Raw genomic sequence first — 6284 nt, forward strand, 5'->3', positions numbered from 1 at the left:
AATGGAATAACATTGACTCCCACCATCTTTGTTGGTATCCATTCCATTTTACTCTGATATGTATTTATTTTATTATTATTATTATTAGGGCCTCACCTGCAGCATATGGAAATTCCCAGGCTAGGGGTCAAATCAGAGCCACAGCTGCCAGCCTATGCCACAGCCACAGCCATGCGGGATCCAAGCCTGTCTGTGATCTATACCACAGGTCATGGCAATGCCAGATCCTTAACACACTGAGCAAGGCTGGGGATCGAACCCGAGTCCTCGTGGATCCTAGTCGGGTTAGTTAACTACTGAGCCATGAAAGGAACTCTCTGATATGTATTTATAGAGGAGTTCTATACAACCAGCCAGCAAGGTGCTGCAGAGAACACAGAGGTTAGGAAAGTGCATCCCTCCTGCTTCCCAAGCAGCCCAGATTTGGTGAGGGGAGGTAAAGAGGTTACAGTGTCGAGCCAGGTACACAAATGTCCTTTGAAAGATTCTCTCGCGAGTTCTCTGTGGCTCAGTGGGTTAAGAATCTGTCCTGGTCCCTGCTGTGGCTCTGATTACAGCTATGCCTCAGGTTTGTTCCCTGGCCCAGGAATGTCCTCATGCTGTGGGCGTGGCCAAAAAAAAAAAAAAAAAAAAAGGAAGAAGAATGAAAGATTCTCTCTTAGGTTTTTTTTTGTTTTTTGTTTTTTGGTTTTTTTTTGTCTTTTTGCCTTTTCTTGGGCTGTTCCTGCGGCATATGGAGGTTCCCAGGCTAGGGGTCTAATCGGAGCTGTAGCCGTCGGCCTACGCCAGAGCCACAGCAACACAGGATTCGAGCCACGTCTGCAGCCTACACCACAGCTCACGGCAATGCCAGATCCTTAATCCACTGAGCAAGGCCAGGGACCGAACCCACAAACCTCATGGTTCCTAGCCAGATTCGTTAACCACTGCGCCATGACAGGAACTCCCTCTTAGGTGTGTTTTATGGGGCTCTGATGGAGTGTGTGAGCTATGTTTTCTGCCTCTCTCTATGTCTCTCTCTTTCTCTTCCTTGCCCTGATGGGCTCTGCCCCTGACTTAAGGGAATTCAGGCTCAGACTCGGGTGGTGCTTGGATGGGGTTGGGCTGGCAGCCCGGTCGTGGCTCCCTAAAGTGCTACCAGGAAGCTTGGAGGTTCATGTTGCATTTTCGGTTCTCACGATTCTATTTCCTCTTTCCCCACCCCTGCCACAGTTCCAGCTAGCTCACCTCAGACTGCCTCTCTCCTCTGTTCAATACACCCTGGGAGGCAGAGGAGCAATAACAGTAGACCCTCCAAGGGAGGGTCCTGCTTGCCTTCATCCTCTATCTCTGCCGTTGACCTCCTGGAAGGTGAGCCACCCACTCTTCCTGACCTCCCATCTCCTCTGGGAGCTGGATGCTGGGGCCCCCTGAGATGCCTCCTCTGAGCTCCGCTATATATAGGGTGGGAGCAGGACAAGCCATGGCCCATGGAAATTAGTGTTTTCTGGGGCAGCAAAAATCCTCTGGGATTTATTTCTGAAGTATAGAAATGTAAAAGTCCAGAGCCCTAGTCTTCCATCCACTTCTTCACACGTCCTGATGCTGTTGCTATTTCTTTACTTCTCTGAGCTTCATTTTCTTTGTGTATAAAATGGGAATAATACTCACCCAACTAATCTCAAAAGGGTTAGTTGTAGTACTTTTTAAACTAATGTACCATGAGGAATGCAAGAGAATATTATTCTTACTATTGCTGGCTCGGTTCTCTGCGACTTTGCTATTGGAAAACCTTACAATATTTTTCTTTTCCTTTTTTTTAGGGCCATACCTGTAGCATATGGAAGTTCCCAGGCTAGGGGTTGGATCACAGCTGTAGCTGCCGGCCTACACCACAGCCACAGCAATGCCAAATCCAAGCCACAGCTGCAACCTATACTGCAGCTCACAAAAACACTGGATCCTTAACCCACTGAGCAAGGCCAGAGATTGAACCCACGTCCTCATGGATACTAGTTGGGTTTGTTACCACTGAGCCATGACGGGCCCACTGAGCCACGACAGGAACTCCGGAAAACCTTATATAATATTTTTTGAAATAAAGTTGAATGTGGGGAGTTCCTATTGTGGTGCATTGGAAATGAATCCAACTAGTATCCATGAGGATGTGGGTTCGATCCCCGGCCTGGCTCAGTGGGTTAGGGATCTGACGTTGTCATGAGCTGGGGTGTAGGTTATAGATGAGGCTCCAATCCCATGCTGCTGTGGCTGCGGTGTAGGCCCGCAGCTGTAGCTCTGATTTGACCCCTAGCCTGGGAACTTCCATATGCTGCTGGTGTGGCCCTAAAAAAAAAAAAAAGTGATGCATGTCACATAATACAAGCAGTATAGAAGGGCCTAAGGTGAACAGCTCAACTCGCCTTCAATCTCCCCATCCCAATGCCCCCAATCCCACCCTCCTAAGACCCCCCCATTCATTTCTTATGTATCTTAAATACATTCTGTGCTCATGCAAGGGAACATGCAGGCAATAGGTTCTTTTTCTCTCCAAATCAGAACATACTGTACATCTCATCTGGCTTTTCCCCTTAGCATTTTGAAGATCCTTTTATTTAGCATAAATATACTCTTGTTTGCTTTTTAGGGCCACACCCGAGGCATATGGAGGTTCCAGGCTAGGGGTCGAATCAGAGCTATAGCTGCCAGCCTACACCACAGTCACAGCAACGTCAGAGCTGCCTCTGCAACCTACACCACAGCTCACAATGCGCCACAACGGGAACTCCAAACACAAATACACTTTTTAATGGCTGAATGATACTCCATGATGTGAAAGTACCATGACATATTTACCAAGCCCTCAGAGTTGGACATTCAGGATTCCTGTCCATTTAAGGCCCTTCAGGCTGGCAGGTTGGAGATTCAACAGTTGTCCCTGATGTTGTGCTCTTGTGTGTTTCTTCCTTGCTGGAATCCTGGGCCTCCAAAGTCAGAGCTTGTGGGAGCTGGACGCAGCCAGGCACATCCGGCCTCAGGATGGGAGGAGCAGTGGGAGACTTGTCGGCACCCTGGGTTGACGTCTCCTTGGGGCACAGGAAGCAGAGAAGGAAGTAGGTCTTGGGACATCACTCAGGGTCTTTGCCTCTGTTGACCTCCTCAGCTGCTCGGCCTGTGTCTGGGTCCATGCAGGGAAGCTTGCTCTATTAGAATCACCCAGGGCACTTCTATAGTCTCAGAGCTGGACCGCACCCCAGGCCACTTAAACCAGAATCTCTGGGAATTGGCCCAGGACATTTGATCATTATTTCAGGTGAGTCTACTCTATACGAAAACTACAGCCCAGAAGCCTGAAGATAAAAATCACATGGCAAACCTGAGGGCTTTGACTTTCTCCTTGTTTCAATGCTATGAAAGAGATAGGACCATCCCACAGCATACAACCTGCAATGCATTCACCCAGCATGCGTGCAAGGTGCCTACATGGAGTGGTTCTTATTCATTCCTGGCTAAGTTTTTATTTGGTCACCGTTTTGACTCTTCTTCAAAATTGTTTATGCAAATTGGTAAGAAACTTCTAGCAGGCAATTTGGTAATATGTATCAAGAGCCATAAAACAGTTCAAAATCCCTGGCCTACTTATTCCACTTTTGGAATCCATCCTAAAGACATAACATAAATAGGAGGAAAAGCTATATGCATAAGATGTTCATTGCAGCATTGTTTATATTAATGGAAAACTGGAGACACCTAAATGTCCGATGACACAGGTACAGGTAAGTAAACTATGGTACATCTATTTGCTAGAATATTAAGTAACCCTTAAAGTTATGGCCATGAAGACAAAGCAGTAACATGGAAAATGCTTGTGCCTTAATATTAAGTGAATACACAGAATACAATATGTGGCTACACTTTGATCACAACTACCTGCAGAGAAAACTAAATGTAAATTTAAAAATTAGAGGCATTCCCACTGTGGCTCAGAGGATTGAGAACCTGACCAGTATCATGAAGATGAGGGTTCAATCCTTGGCCTCGATCAGTGGGTTAAGGATCCCTCGTTGCCACAAGCTGTAGCATAGGTCACAAATGCGGCTCAGTTCTGGCATTGCCATGGCTCTGGTGTAGGCCAGGGGCTGCCATGTTGATTCGACCCCTGGCCTAGGAACTTCAATATGCTGAAGGTGCTGCCCTAAAAAGAAAAAAAGAGGCAGTTTCTGTTGTGGCCCAGGGGAAACGAATCTGACAAGTATCCATGAGAACACAGGTTTGATCCCTGGCCCTGCTCAGTGGGTTAAGGATCCGGTGTTGCCGTGAGCTGTGGTTTAGGTCACAGATGAGGGTTGGATCCCATATTGCTGTGGCTATGGTGTAGGCCAGCAGCTGTAGCTGATTCAACCCCTAGCTTGGGAACCTCCATATGTTGCAGGTGCAGCCTTAAAAAAAAAAAAAAAAAAAAAAATAGAAAGAAAAAGAATAAAATGCTAACGTAGATGGTGTTAGGATGGTGGAAATAAATTTTTCTTTTCCCTACTTCCCAAGGTTTTATAATATGATTTCACTGCTACTTAGATGGAAACAAACAGTAAGAAAATTCTGCCTTGTGTATTTATTTATTCATGTCTGTCTGAGAGTGGGGGCACCTTCATGCTCAGGTCTCTACCTCCTCCACCAAGGCTTCATCCAGGACTTCATTCAACACTAAAACCTGATTACAGTGGATAAGAAGGCAGAGGATCTGGTTTTTAGCCCCTGCCCCAATTCACAGTTTGATCTTCTGCAAATCATTCCTCCTTTTTTTTTTTTTTTTTTTTTTTTTTTGTCTTTTGTTGTTGTTGTTGTTGTTGTTGCTATTTCTTGGGCCGCTCCGGCGGCATATGGAGGTTCCCAGGCTAGGGGTTGAATCGGAGCTGTAGCCACCGGCCTACACCAGAGCCACAGCAACGCGGGATCCGAGCCGCATCTGCAACCTACACCACAGCTCACGGCAACGCCGGATCGTTAACCCACTGAGCAAGGGCAGGGACCGAACCCGCAACCTCATGGTTCCTAGTCGGATTCGTTAACCACTGTGCCACGACGGGAACTCCCATTCCTCCTTTCTGAATTTCAGTCTCCTCATCTATAAAACAATGGATTCAACAGGAAGGATGCTCAGGACCCTCTGGTTCTGAACCGTGATGATCACGATACTGAGGACAATGAAGACGATGCTAACAAACCCCAAATGCATTCAGCTGCATTGAACGGGAGACGAAGAGACCGAAAAATATCTCCCTGAAATGTCTGCAGGCAGGCCGCCTCTGTCACTTATTTGCACATTCAGAAGCGCTCCCCTTCCCTGCCCCACGTTTAATCCTGAAAACGTAACTGAATAAATGTAAGGCAAATCACACACCTCTCTTCAATATTTGGTAATTTCGCTCCACATCACTCACATGTAGTCCTGATGACTTGTAAATGTAAGTGCCTCTGGAATATGCAGGAGAGTGCATGGAGCCAAACAGGAAGCCCTGCGCCACCCCCAGCCCTGACTCTTCATCTTGATAAAGTGATTTTCCTCAACAGGCAGAGGACAGGGAGCCATAAATCAGTGACAACACAGCTCCCTGGGGTCTGTGCAGCCCTCTGCTTGGGAGAGATGCCTCTCTTCTGTAATGTGGAGGCACCAGCCTGAGGCTACAGTGTAACAGGGAGAAAGGTCTGGGGTTGTTAAAAGCAGAATCATTCTGATGGGAAGGGAAATTGAAACCCCAGGATTTAAAGAGAGCAATAAAGGTGACGATGGGAAACGTGAGGCCTGGGGATACACAGCGAAGCTTGACTCTTCTGGCTGAAGGGAATACGCTTCTGGGATTAGTACATTTTCCGTGTGACTGAAGTTTCACTGTTCGAGTGGCAGGAGTTGACCTTCAACCCCATTAAGATACTTCTCCATCTTCTTAAGTGTCTGTATAGAACATACTTTAGCTTTTTTCTAAAAATACAAGGATCCCGGAATTATGTCCTATATTTGGAGGTGATTATTTGCAAATGTCTGGATTCCCCACTGGACTGTCTAGGACATGCCTGGCCCAGAGCAGGCACCCGAGACCTATTTGTTGAATGTGTGAGAACTTCTTGCTCTGTAATACGCTGTATGATGAAGGACTCCGTTGGTCATCATTAAATGACTCTTGCTAAGCTAGGCGGAAATCTGATCAGAGGGGTTTATGGGGTCCCTAATGGGAATCTGAGTGCACCAGGAATTGGCTGGGACCCCACGGGGGGCGCCTGGTACCCCTGGAAAATTTCCTTCTTCTCTT

At 47.0% G+C, this 6284-nt stretch overlaps 1 long non-coding RNA gene across 1 annotated transcript; it reads left to right on the forward strand.

Moving 5' to 3' along the window:
- The first annotated feature begins 1230 nt into the window (after positions 1–1230).
- LOC102158829 (uncharacterized) lies at positions 1231–5374 on the forward strand. Its single transcript, XR_002337877.2, has 2 exons — positions 1231–1350; positions 5093–5374. It is a non-coding gene; the product is annotated as an uncharacterized LOC102158829 (long non-coding RNA).
- Positions 5375–6284: the final 910 nt, after the last annotated feature.

This window comes from Sus scrofa, chromosome 13 (assembly GCF_054392235.1).
Source record: "Sus scrofa isolate SSC_HxYL_T2T_F1_AM1 chromosome 13, Sscrofa_HxYL_maternal_Yorkshire_Landrace_v2.0, whole genome shotgun sequence".
Lineage (NCBI taxonomy): Eukaryota > Metazoa > Chordata > Mammalia > Artiodactyla > Suidae > Sus > Sus scrofa.